Source organism: Nelumbo nucifera, chromosome 7 (assembly GCF_055504915.1).
Source record: "Nelumbo nucifera cultivar China Antique chromosome 7, China Antique-T2T, whole genome shotgun sequence".
NCBI classification, from domain to species: domain Eukaryota; kingdom Viridiplantae; phylum Streptophyta; class Magnoliopsida; order Proteales; family Nelumbonaceae; genus Nelumbo; species Nelumbo nucifera.
In genome coordinates, this window is record NC_142655.1 from 51,356,066 (window position 1) to 51,370,193 (window position 14,128).

General features: G+C 39.1%; 2 non-coding genes across 2 annotated transcripts; both read left to right on the plus strand.

Moving 5' to 3' along the window:
- Positions 1-422: 422 nt before the first annotated feature.
- Positions 423-506, plus strand: TRNAL-UAA (transfer RNA leucine (anticodon UAA)). The gene has a single exon. It is a non-coding gene; the product is annotated as a tRNA-Leu (tRNA).
- A 6,211-nt stretch (positions 507-6,717) lies between these two features.
- TRNAL-UAA (transfer RNA leucine (anticodon UAA)) lies at positions 6,718-6,800 on the plus strand. Its single transcript has one exon. It is a non-coding gene; the product is annotated as a tRNA-Leu (tRNA).
- The last annotated feature ends 7,328 nt before the right edge of the window (positions 6,801-14,128 follow it).

The following is a 14,128-nucleotide window of genomic DNA, read 5'->3' on the forward strand; positions in this document are numbered from 1 at the left end:
CCTCAAACTACGCGACCACACCTTGACTTGAAAGCAAATTAACAGTATTGCCTTTAGCCCATTCTAGACATTAATAATTGGCACCGTCAATGAAAAATATCGTTAAGACTTCCTTTAACTTAACTCATTATAAGAAACTCAAAGAGTAACACCTAAGCTTTCAGCCGACATGACAATAACCGGAAACACTCAAAACTTGGTCACCATATACCAACTCCAAGCGATTTTACTAATCCACTAATCACCTTCAAATCCTATCCCATCACTCTCAAAGGCACTATCTAATACCTTAACACATGACATGCGACAACCAATCACGTGTAACACGTCAGCTATGCAATGAAACCGATGTAAAACCATATATAAATGGATGCATTGATTTTCCTAGTAATAAAAACCATTAACTTATTATAATAAGTGAAGCTGGTTTGCCCGAGTGGTTAAGGGGGAAGACTTAAGATCTTCTGTACATAAAGTACGCATGGGTTCGAACCCCATAGCCAGCATTAGAAAAATAATTAAAATTATATCATTTATATTTTTTGATAATTAAGGAGAATTTATAAGTGTTGAATTCCTTTTTTCTTTTTCAAACTATATGAACAACTAGGGGTGTCAATTGGACTGGATTTGGTCCAATCCGATCCAGTCCAATGTGAGTCCATTATAAATGGACCAGGTTCAATCCAATCCAAAGAATGTTTTGGACCAATTTGGACCAGTCCAATTCAATGTCTGGACCGTTGTTCAAATTTATTTTGATTTAGATTGGTTTCAACCCAAACCCGGTCCATTGACACTTATATTTTTATCTTATATCAATGGACCACATATTAGCTTAATCCAACCCAATCCAATATAAATTTGTTACGGACGGACCAGGTCCAACCCAATCTAATAAATATTTTGGACCAGACTGGTCCAATCCAATATATCTTGTTGATCCGTCTAGTCCGTCCAAATTAATTTTGGACTGAATGGGGTCCAATCCAAAACCTGTCCATTGACACCCTTATAAACAACCATCAGCTTCCCCTACCACCCATGCACCGCTGTCTGGTACAAAGAATAAAGTTGTGGTTTTTCGAAGGAGTACAAACATAAATAGTAGAGCGCAAAATCTTGTATTTTGTATGTATTTGTATCATACATATTTGTATTTGTATTCCCTCCAAATTGAGCCCTTAGATGAAGACCTCGTCTCGGTATCTTTAGACGAGGCCGAGCCCAAAAGAATAGTCTATATCGGGTCCTACTTTCTCCTAGAAAGCTTATTGAAACTGGTAAGTTTCCTTAGAACTAATGCCGACGTTTTTGCTTGGTCTGCCACTGACATACCCAGAATTGATCCTTCAGTCATTACTCACAGGCTGAGCGTGGATCCAAGCTCTAGGCCTATTCGGCAAAAAAAGTGGAACTTTGCACCGGAGTGATGGTAGGCCATAGGAAAGGAAGTTGTCAAACTACTCCAAGAGGTACATTACCCTAACAGGTTGTCCAATGTGGTTATGGTGAAGAAAGCTAATGGGAAGTGGTGGGCCTGTATTGATTTCACAGACCTTAACCGAGCCTGCCCCAAAGATAGTTTTCCCTTGCCGAGGATAGACCACCTCGTCGACGCCATCGCAGGGTATGAGCTACATAGTTTCATGGATGCCTTTTCTGGATACAACTAGATCAAAATGCACCCTAAAGACGAAGAGAAGACATTATACATCACCAAGCACAGCACATACTGCTACAAGGTCATGCCCTTCGACCTCAAGAATGCTGGGGCCACCTACCAGCGCCTCGTCAACAAAGTTTTCAAGCACCAAAGGGGAAGAAATGTCGAAGTCTATGTAGATGACATGGTTTTGAAGAGCCTGAGAGCCGACCAACATACCTCGGACCTAGCCGAAAGCTTTGACACCTTGCGGAGATACAACATGAAGCTCAACCCCAGTAAGTGTGCCTTCGATGTTACATCTGGAAAATTCCTGGGCTTCGTTGTTACGCAACGAGATATAGGGGCCGACCCGGAGAAGATTCGAGCTATCTTGGACATGGCACCACCTCGGTTGGTCAAGGAAACTTAGAGACTCACCAGCCGAGTGGCTGCCCTCAGCCACTTCATGTCGAAGTCGGCTGACCGCTGCTTACCTTTTTTCCAGGCCATCAAGAAATTGAAGGGCTTTTAACGGATGGAAAATTGCCAGCACGCCTTAGAAGAACTCAAGTCTTACATCGCCTCGCTGCCTCTCCTCACTCGGCCACTCCCAGGAGACGTGTTGTACCTATATCTCTGGGTTAGGGATGAGTACATCAACTCGGTACTGATTAGAGAAGATGGAGTGCAGACACCGGTTTACAACGTCAGCAAGGTCCTCTCCGACGCCTAGACACGGTACCCCGAGGTAGAAAAACTAGCATTCGCCCTCGTGGTGTCCGCCCTGAAGCTCAGGTCGTATTTCCAATACCACACCATCACAGTCCTGACGAACCAACCTCTTAAAGTCGTCCTTGCCAAGCTATATGCCTCGGGATGACATATCAAGTGGGCCATCAAGCTATCTGAGTTCGACCTACAGTACCAGCCGAGGCCGACAATCAAAGCATAAGCCTTGGACAATTTTGTGACAAAATACACCTTCAGCTGATCCTTCTGTTGATCCCCTAAAGAAGAACAAGAAGAAAGTCGTTAGCCAGCCGAAGGAACTTGGCCCACCTGGAAGCTATATGTTGATGGATCATCCTACTCTAAGGGAAGTGGAGTTGGCCTCATACCCCTCACCCTGGATAACACCGAAGTAGAGTATGCGTTGAGGTTCAACTTCTCAGCCTCCAACAATTAAGTTGAGTATGAAGCCCTCCTTGTTGGATTGCAACTCGCAAAAGACCTCGGCTTCCAACACATTGAGGTCTTCAACGACTCTCAACTGGTAGTGAATCAAGTCAACGGTGAGTACGAGGCCAGGGAGCAGAGTATGACCAAGTACCTTGCCAAAGTGCGCAAACTCGCCCGCCACTTCTAGCACCTCTCCCTACAACAGGTTCCACGATCTAAGAACATGAGAGCTAAGGCCCTATCAAAATTGGCAAGCACCTTTGGCGCAACCCTCTGCCGCACTGTCCATGTAGAGAGGTTAGCTTGTCCCACCATTGAAGAAGTCCAAATACTCCTAGTGCAGGCTGAGTCATCCTGGATGGATCCCATCATTGTCTCCCATGGTGCAACCCTCTTCCGCACTGCCCGACGACAGGAACAAGGCCAGATGAATATGACGGTAGGCCGCCCACTACACTTTGTTCGAAGGGAAGCTATACCGAAGATCTTTTACCTTGCCCTACCTCCGATGCCTCCACCAAAAGGAGGGTGAGTATGTCCTCTGAAAGATTCACGAATGTATCTATGGTAACCACTTCGGAGGTAGAGCCTTGGATCAAAAAGCACTAAGGCAAGGGTAATAGTGGGGAAAACGCAACTAAGGCCCCCTATTTAAAGGAAAATGGACAGCCCAAATCGCCTCCAATCCAACGACTACGCAGCGACCACCCTCGTAGTCCTATCCAGCGACCGATACGCATCGCACCCCTTGGGAAGACGAAATGACGCTGGGTGAGCTGACTGGTCACCTCGCCACGTCGGCCGGTTCACCCAGTATCTCCGAACCGGAGAACGTGCAACCCGACTTGCCTTGCTCCGTACCTCCTATGGGCGTGACACCACAACCCATATCGGGCACGTCCCCACCCCAGGACCCGTCATGGGCACAGTTTTGACTTGCCTACGCGAGAACCCATGGCACATACAGTCCACGCCCATCACCGGAACTCGTCTCCCTCACAGGTATGGTTCATCATCAGCGAGATCCATCCGGCGTTTGACTAAGTCATAGACTCATAGCCTCCTAACCCTCTATGACACCCTCGGTGTCCCCAGCCAAGGCCGACGCCTCACGAAGACTCACCTTGGTGCCGGTAAACAACAGGATAGGGGACAAGAGCTCCTCTCGCCCAAGCCCGACACGGGTGTCGAGGCCTCCAGGGAACTAGAACCTCCATGGCGCCCCTCAGGGAGAGGAGCAAAGATCAAGTCGATGCCACCATAGGCAACACCAAGTTCATCTCCAACAAGCCGAGACCGAGGCCCTTGATAAAGGAAGATTCTCTGTGCTCCCCACCAAAGACGAGGTATTTTCCTTAGGCGAGGCCGAAACCCTCATCAAGAAATCCCAGCGACGCCTACCAACAAAGGTAGCAAACTCTCTTTGGTTGAAGTCAATGCCCTTAGCTCGGACCCCACCACGACCTCAAGAGTGGGGGGCAGAGCAGAGGTCGGCGCTCAGAATGGACCCCACCCTAACCAACAGGACATGCGCACGTGGCAGGCGATAGCGCTCAGAATGGACCTAATGAGGACGCATGTAGAGCAGAGGTCGGCGTGCGACATGGAGCCAATGGCGCAACCGCACGCGACGACCTCATATGGATGCACTCCTCAAGAAAGGACAACATCCTCACCGTTCGAGCCCACCTACCTCCTGGCGGCCTCAAGTACAAATAGAGGGCAACTCCCTCAAGGTAAACATCTGGAATCTAAACCTAAGAACTTTGAGAGCTCTCTAGTTTCCCTTGTGTCCTCATTTGAGTGTTCCCACCTTAGGCCTCGTCCACCTTGCACTGCACCTAAACTAACTTGAGCGTCAAAGTCTCTGCCTCGTGTACTAACCCAAGGCCTTTGACGTTGTCTCTTCTTTGCTCCTCGTAGGACGGACCTACCAGTCCTTGGCCAACCTAGGCCTTGGACTACTTGCACCTTGGCTTGGAATCGAATTGACAGTGTTTCCCTTAGCCCATTCTAGACAGCAACAATTGGCGCTTTTTGTGGGAAATGTCGCTAAGACTTCCCTTAACTCGCTCTAAGAAACTCGAGCAGTAACACCTAAACTTCAGCTGACATGGCAAGAAACGCCAAAAACACTCAGAACTTTATCACCATGGACCAACTCCAAGCGATTTTATTAAGGGATTATAGCTGATAAGGGCAACTTTTGGGCCCTAATATCAATAAAAAATAACCTTTTTAATATAATTTCTATAATGTGTTAACTTTTTATTTAAAATATCAAAAAGGGGCAAAAACACTGCTCATCTTCTTCTCCCTTAAACCACCGAACAAATCTACCCACCTCCATCTCTCTCTCTCTTCTTCTTCAAATTCCTCTACCCTTTTGTTGTTCTTAAATTTCGATTTGTTTTCTTTGTAATCCATTAGGAGCGCATTCCTCAGCTTGATTTTCTAGAGAAACCAGCACTGAATCTGGCTAGCCCATTCCTCTACTTTTTGATTCTCCATCTCCAAGCTTCCAACCCCTCTGGTAAGCAAGTTGAATGGTGGCTCTTTGCTCGACCCAACTAATCTTCCCTCAAAGAAGTTCCATCAGTGATGAAATTACGCCATATTTCATAGCTTCCTCTGCGAACCTTGTTCATAGTGTAGGAATCGATGACGTGAGCAGCGTAGTAGGGATGTAAATATTCTGGTCTCTCAAAAGCCTGTTAGAGGTACCTGAAGCAGTTTTGGACACCATTAAAGCTTAAAAATCAGGATTGAAGGAGATCTGTTCGATGGTTTAAAGGAGGAAGGAGATGAATAGTCTTTTTGCCCCTATTTGATATATTTTTTTTAAATGTTAACCTATTTTAATAATTATTTTAAAAATATTGTTCTTATTGATATTAGGGCCCAAAAGTTGCCCTTATCGGCTATTACACCTGTTCATGGGTCGGGCTCAGGCCGGGCTTTTACTCTTCATAAACGTGATTTTGTTAGGCCCGAGCCCGAGCCCGGCCCGAAGCCCGACCTAATAGAAGAAAGAACTCACCGCCATTGACAGTGTTCACCGGTGTTGAGTTTGTGTCTGTGTGTGTGTGTGCGTGAGAGAGAGAGAGAGAGAGAGAGAGAGGATTCACCGGTCGGTGCTCAATTTGCGGTGAGATGCGATTTTGACAATGAAAGAGGAGTTAATTAGCTTATGAGAGAGAGAGAGAGAGAAAGGACTCATCGCCGCCGCTGCCGGTGCTTGTGTTTTTTGCCTCGCCGGTGTCTAAGATTTGAAAGAGAAGAAGTGAGAAGAGGAGAGAGAGAGAGAGAGAGAGAGAGAGAGAGAGAAGACTCACCGCAGGTCTACCGGTGAATGTTCGCCGGTTCTACGGCTACTTGAGAGTGTGAGGATGTGAAGAGAAGACAGGTTTGGCACTGGGCAGTTCGGCTAACAAGAAATGTGGAAAGAGATAAATGAGAAGGGTTAGTTAGGATATTAGGGTTTTTGGGTTTAGTCTATAGGTCGGGCCGGGCCTAGCTATTTTGACAAATCTCGAGCACGACTCGAATTTATTACGGGTCGGGCTTTTTGGCCCGAGGTCAAGCCCGCAGGCTCATTTGCATGTTCGAGCCCGTTCGGGGACCAGGCAGGCCCGTCGGCCACCCGGCCCATGAACCGGTGTATCGGCTATAATCCCTTTTACTAATCCACTAACCACCTTCAAATCCTATCCCATCACTCTCAAAGGCACTATCTAGTACCTTAACACGTGGACTCCCTTTAGTAGACATGTGACAACCAATCACGTGTAACACGTCAGCTATGCAATGAAACCGATGTAAAATCATATATAAATGGATGCATTGATTTTCTCAGTAATAAAAACCATTAATTTATTATAATAATTGAAGCTGGTTTGCCCGAGTGGTTAAGGGGGAAGACTTAAGATCTTCTGTACATAAGTACGCATGGGTTCGAACCCCATAGCCAGCATTTAAGAAAAAAAATTATAAGTATTTTATTTATATTTTTTTATAATTAAGGAGAATTTATAAGTGTTAAATTCCTTTTTTTTCTTTTTCAAACTATATGAACAACCATCAGCTTCCCCTACCACCCATTAACCGCTGCCTGGCACAAAGAATAAAGCTGTGGTTTACAACAAAAAGAAGCTACTGCGACCATTGAATTTTTGTGATTGCAAGTTTGCAACTGTAATTTTGTTCATTGATTGGGCTCCATTTGGAAGGAGTACAAATATAAATAGTAGAGCGCAAAATCTTCTTGTATTTTGTATGTATTTGTATTTCTACTCCTAAATTGAGATTTAATAATTTTATCCATTGGGCTCCATTTAGAAGGAGTACAAATATAAATAGTAGATTGTAAAACCTTGTATTTTGTATTATTTTATATGTATTTGTATTTATGGCTCAGTTTGGAAAGAATATAAATATAAATATACACAGTGAAAATGCATACAAAATATAAGGTTTTGCACTCTATAAATACGTAGAGTAAAACCTTATATTTTGTATTATTTTGTTTGTATTTGCACTGTATATATTTGTAATTATACTCTTTTCAAACTGAACCTTAGGCTGAATTTACAAGAAGTATAAATACAAATATGTAGAATGCAAAACCTTGTATTTTGTATTATTTTAAAAATACATAGCTTTTTGGATATTTGACTGGATTTTCATACGTATCGAGTACTAATTACTCTGTTTCTTCCATTAAGTGCAAGTTAATTGTTTCATCCTTGTTTTTGGCAATAAAATTAGAGAGTGAGACTACAGGGAGAGGAATTCCTGTCCAAAGATTCTATGATGGAGGCATATGGTTAAAGAGAAAGCTTTATCGTCATTGTTTTTAGGGGCAAGTATTATTCAGTTAAAACCCAAAAACTGAACTGAGAATTTCGATTTCAGTTTTTTAGGTTCAGTTCATTTGGTTTTTGGAAAATTCAATTTCAGTTTCAGTTTTCAGAATTTGATTAATCGAAAAAAAATGAATTAACCCAATTTCCTTATATAATGTGAATATGTAATATATTTACCAACAAAGTGCTTTTCAATAATTGTGTAATTTAGGCTCAGTTTGGAAGGAATACAAATATAAAATTAGTAGAGTGTAAAACCAAATATTTTGTATTATTTTTTTTTTTATGTATTTGTATTTTTAAACTGTATTTGTACTCTTTCTAAACTGAGCCTTACTTTCATTAGTATAAAGAGTTCAACTATGATGCCGGAAAGACTTATAACCAATCAACCAGTACCATATAAGTGGTAACCAATCAACTCAGTTTCAATCAAAATTCACAGGGTGTGTTTTGATTGGTCAAAGTCTTTCTGGTATCATATTTTTTCAGCGTCATAGATTTTCCCTAGTATAAAAGTAAAATAAAATGAGAGGACCACACCCAATTATATTTGGCTATCTTTCGCTAAGAGGTGTTTGGTACAATAGCATTGCATTGCTATTGCATTTGGGTTGATCAATACAAATTTGTGTGAGAGATTTTTCTAAATGAAATGTTTTGTAAATGTTGAAGTTGATCAATACAAATTGTTGCTTCTACTTAAAACGTCAAATTTGATGTTTCTTATACATGCATTTTCTAATTGAAATGACACTCATATATGATGTGACCACGTATTCTTCACAATTTTGTATTGATCAACAAAAAAACACAAAGACAACACAATGCACCATACCAAACAGCCCCCAAATTTATTCCTTTCTCCCTTCTTCTTTAGATTGCTTTCGCTTATGCATGTTGTTACTTGTTAGCCAAATAAGAACTCGACTATAGTTGGTAGATTGCTAGAAAGAGTTAAAAACGATGTAGGCTTATCTAAAGAAGAATCTTGGTAGAGACATATTGAATGGATGCAAATCATGGATTATCTATACCCCCATTCTAATTTTCTGTTTTTAATTTATTAATTAACAGTATTACAATATTTTTAATAATTACAATATTTTCATAATTATAGTATTATTAATTAATTAACAGTATTTTTAATAATTACAGTATTATTAATTAATCATCGAATATTTAAAATAATATTTTATTAATATACAGTATTTTTAACAATTACAGCACCAACAGTCTTAACCGTATTTTTAATAAATACCTTATCTTGATAATTACAATATTTTTAATAATTATAGTATTATTAATTGATTAACAATATTTATTAAAATACTATATTTTAATAGTTATAGTATTTTTAAGAAATACCGTATTCTTAATATTTTTAATAATTACAGTATTATTAATTAATTAACAATATATTAAAAAATAGTATATTATTAATGAACAGTATTTTTGAATAATTATTGTATCAACTGTATTCTTAATATATATAGTATTTTTAATAATAGTTTTTGTCTTAATTTTTATTGATTAACAGTATTTTACAAAATATAGTATTTATTAATTAACAATATTAATTATAGTATTTTATTTAATTAATAAATATTGTATTTTGATAAATATAGTATTTTTTAATAATTATAGTACTTTTCATAGTAATTATAGTATTTTAAAAATACAATATTGATTAATTAGGAGTATTTTATTAATTATAGTATTTAATAATTAAATTATTTTCAAAAATTACAATATTACAATATTTTTAATAATTACAGTATTTTATTAATTAGTAGTATTAATTACCCGTATTATTTATCAACATTAATTAGCCATATTTTATATATGATATACATATATATATATATATAAGTTTTTTAAATAAATATAGTATTTAAATTATAATTAAAATTTCTTTTTCTATTATTCTTATTGGATTAGTTCATTAGCTTTATGCCTACAGAAAACCATAACAATGTCATTATTATTGTCCTAATTGGATTGCCTCGTTAGCTCATAGGAATCTATATACTTAATACCTACATGAAACCATAACAGTATCATAATTATTATCATAATTGCATTGTCTCATTAACTCATAGGAATCTATATTCTTAATGCCTATAGGAAACCAAAACAATGGCATATGGAAAAGTTATTTGCTATAAGCTCTCTCAAAGGGTTAGAAAGCTTAAGATGATTATAGTAAAGAAAAAGCTTGACATATCTATGAAATAGAAAATTGCTCGATCTATGAGAGTTGTGTCCTTGCAAATCATTCACTTCAAGTAACATGTCTTCATTATACTTCAGAACAACTGATTTTTTTACGTCGATCCCAAAGGAAATTCACGAAACGATGGAATTTTGGAAAGAGAACTATAAGATGTAGACATTGTTTTGCACTTATGTGGATAAAGGAGAAACTTATTAAGTTTTTGAGAAAAAATCCCAAGTTTACACTCTGCTGTCAAGATGGACAAGTGAAATTACCATTGCTACCAAATACCCCAAGATATTTAGAGATACTTTTTAATGACAACAAATTTAGGGATCAGATATGAGACTATAATTCTATGTTGTCATTTACATCAATGGGAGGAAGAATTGATCATAGTGTTTTAGATGGAAGGGTTCTGTATTGTTTTATGATTAATGGAGGAAATTTTCACAAAATAGGATCATTACTTCCACAACCTAGTAGAAGACCTAAGTTTGCTCAATTGTATATTCATGATATAGAATATGAAGTCCAAAATAGAATGCATGCAATCAATAGCAATGGTAGTGCATCACATGTTGATCCATTAATTGTTCAAAGTTTACAGAGTATGCTTGATCTCATTAATCCATATGTGCAAGTTTTTTGTAGAGATAGAGATATGCTTTTTCAAGAGGAAGTTCATAATTTGCTATAAAAATCACAGAATCAAGGTAGAAAAGACAATATATAATGCCCACAGCAAATGAAATAGTGGCACTAATAGTCAATGATGGAAATGGAAATGTTGGAAATCAAGATATCATTGTCCAAACAAATGAAGGTATTTTATAGAGAATTGATGAGATACATACATCATATATGCCATTACAATACCCTCTATTGTTTCCACATGGTACTGATGGATGGAACTCAAACATATTATCTACAAGTGGGTCTAGGGTTTCAACGAGAACATTTGTTTCATTAAGATTACAATACAGAGAAATGGAAGGATTGACACTTTTGAGGGGAGAAAGTTGTTCCAACAATTTGAGAAGATTTATACTGCCATCATCTTTTACAAGAGGGCCACAATATATGATACAACAATATTAAGATGCAATGACAATTTGTAGATGGGCGGGGCCCCTAATATTTTCATTACTTTCACATGTAATCCAAAATGGCCTAAAATTCAAGAATAATTACTTTCAAATGGGTAAATATCTTAAACTACCCCTACTATTCATGAAATTGGCAAACTGTACTGTCACGATTTATATTCTTCAGTTTAAGATCTGTTCTTGTTGTAAAAGAGAAAAAGTAAGAGAGACAGGGAGAGAAGAAGAGAAGGAGAAAATGAAGGAGAAGAAACCTGTTCGAACCAAGAGAAGAGAATTGTTCTCATTCTCTCTTAGGTCAGCCAAGATATATAGTTTACTAAGATAAGTATCAAATCTCAATTATGCCCCTATTTAAGTTGGGACATCAGCACTTAACTAAAAGACACATCACCATATTAATAAAACCCAAATGACTATTCTACACTTATTTCAGTTGACACTAACACTCCCCCTCAAACTGGAGAGTATATATCATATAGTCGCAGCTTGTTACATATGTAATCCACTTGTGCCCGACTCAACCCTTTGGTGAACAAATCTGCCCATTGACTCCCTGTATTAACATATGATGTACTTATCATTCCACTAAGAACCATTTCTCTCACAAAGTGACAATCAACCTCTATCTGTTTTGTTCTCTCATGAAAAACTGGGTTAGAAGAGAGGTGAACTACAGCTTGGTTGTCACAATATAGCTTCATCGAAGCGGTAATCGAGTACCCCATCTCTTGTAGGAGATTTCTTAGCCACACTAGTTCATAAGTTGTATGTGCCATGTCTCAGCTTCTACACTACTTCTTGCCACCACGGTCTACTTCTTGCTCTTCCATGTCACCAAGTTACCCCCAAGGAAAGTATAATAACATGTAGTAGACCTTCTATCAGATATAGATCCAGCCCAATCAACATCTATATATCCCTCTATTTCAATATTTCCACCACTCTTATATAGCAAGACACGACCAAGAGCTCCCTTCAAATACCTTACAATCCTTTGGACCGCATCCCAATGTGGAACCTGAGGATTCTTCATAAATTGACTCACCACACTCACTGCAAATGAGATATTTGGCCGAGTAATAGTTAGATAGTTTAGCTTGCCCACCAACCTTTTTTACCTTCCTGGATCTTCAAACTCCTCACATGTATCACTGCTCAAATTGACATTCAATTCCATGGGTGGTTATGTTGGTTCGGCACCCAATAAGCCAGTCTCATCCAATAGATCAAGAACATATTTCCTCTGGCACAAATTAATACCATACTTGGACCTTGCCACTTCTATCCCTAAGAAGTGTTTCAATTTGTCAATGTCTTTTGTTTGAAAATGATCATGCAAAAATGTTTTCAACCTGTCAATCCCAGGCATGTCACTACCAGTAATAACAATATCATAAACATAAACCACTAACAAAATCTTCCCCGCATTAGAGTCATAGCTGAATACTGAATTGTTAACCTCACACTATTTCATGCCAAACTTCTTTACAACTTCACTGAATTTGCCAAACCAAGCACAAGGGGATTGTTTCAGTCTATAAATAACTTTCTTGATCCTACACACCTTACCATCCTCATCCTGAGCAACAAACTTGGGTGGTTGCTCCATATACACCTCTTCAAAAAGATCACCATGCAAAAAAGCATTCTTAATATCAAGCTGAAACAAGGGCCAATCTTGGCAATAGGAGAGAAGGTCTCTATGTAGTTAATACCATATAACTGTGAATAACCCTTGGCAACCAACTGAGATTTCAATCTCTCAACACTGCCATCAGGCAAATACTTGACCGTATATACCCACTTACAGCCTACAATATGCTTACCTGGGGGAAGAGTGGTGAGATCCCATGTATGATTATGAACTAGAGCAGAGAGTTCTTCTTCCATCGCCTAACGCCACCCTAGAGAGATAAGGGCTTCCTAGACATCCTTAGGAATAGGAACAAAAGATAACAATGAAACAAATTGTCGATGGGAAGGAGATAGGTGAGAAACAAAAACATAATTGGAGATAGGATGAAAGGTACAACCACGTTTACCTTTCTGCAGGGCAATGAAAAGGTCAAGGTTAGAAACAGAGGGTGATGGTGTTGCAGAAGTCACTTCTGGATCCATCGGTGGTGAAGAAGCTGGAGGGGCCGGTGCATGTCGATGCGTATACACTTGATGGATAGGTGGCCGTGTAGGAGGAAGTGGCACCAGAGGTGAAGACTTAGGTGTAGTTGGAACAAGAGGAATAAGGTCTGCAATAGGAACTGGAAGCGGAAGGAAAGAAGGGGAAGAGACATCTGACCCAGAAAAGAACGGAACCGACTCAAAGAAGGTAACATCGAGACACACAAAACAACGTCAAGAACTGGGATTGTAACACTTATACCCTTTCTAGATCCTAGAATATTCAAGAAAGACACACTCCGTAGATCGTGCATCTAATTTGTCCAATCCAGGACCAAGATTATGAACAAAGAACACATCCAAAAACCCGAGGAGTAAGAGGAAAAGGAGATAACATAGGAAACAGAATAGAGAAGGGAGATTGACCATCAAGGATGGACATAGGCATTCTATTAATAAGGAAGCAAGATTAAGCACATCATCACTCCAGAAACGTTTGGGTGCATTCATATGGTGGAACAGGGATCGAGCGGTTTCTAAGAGATGGCGATTTTCCGTTCAGCTACCCCTTGATGAATAAAACCATGTTGTTCTAAATATTGCTGAAAGGGTGTATAAAAATATTCTCGGCCATTATCGGAATGTAGGGTCTTAATATGAATATCAAATTGAGTGCAGATTTCAGCATGAAACTTTTGGAAAATATAAAATAATTCACTTCGTTCTTTCATAAGATAAAGCCATGTCATCATTGAATAATCATCAACAAAAATAACAAAGTACTTGTATCCATTGTGTGATACTATTTTATTTGGACCCCAAATGTCTGAATGGACCAAAGAAAAAGGACTCGACATACGATAATCGACTCCAGGACTGAAGGAAACCCGATGATGTTTCCATACTAACACGACTCGCAATCCAAAGTAAAAAGATGACTTAATGCTGGGAGAAATTGCTTAAGTGCTTTAAGAGATGAGTGCTCAAGTCT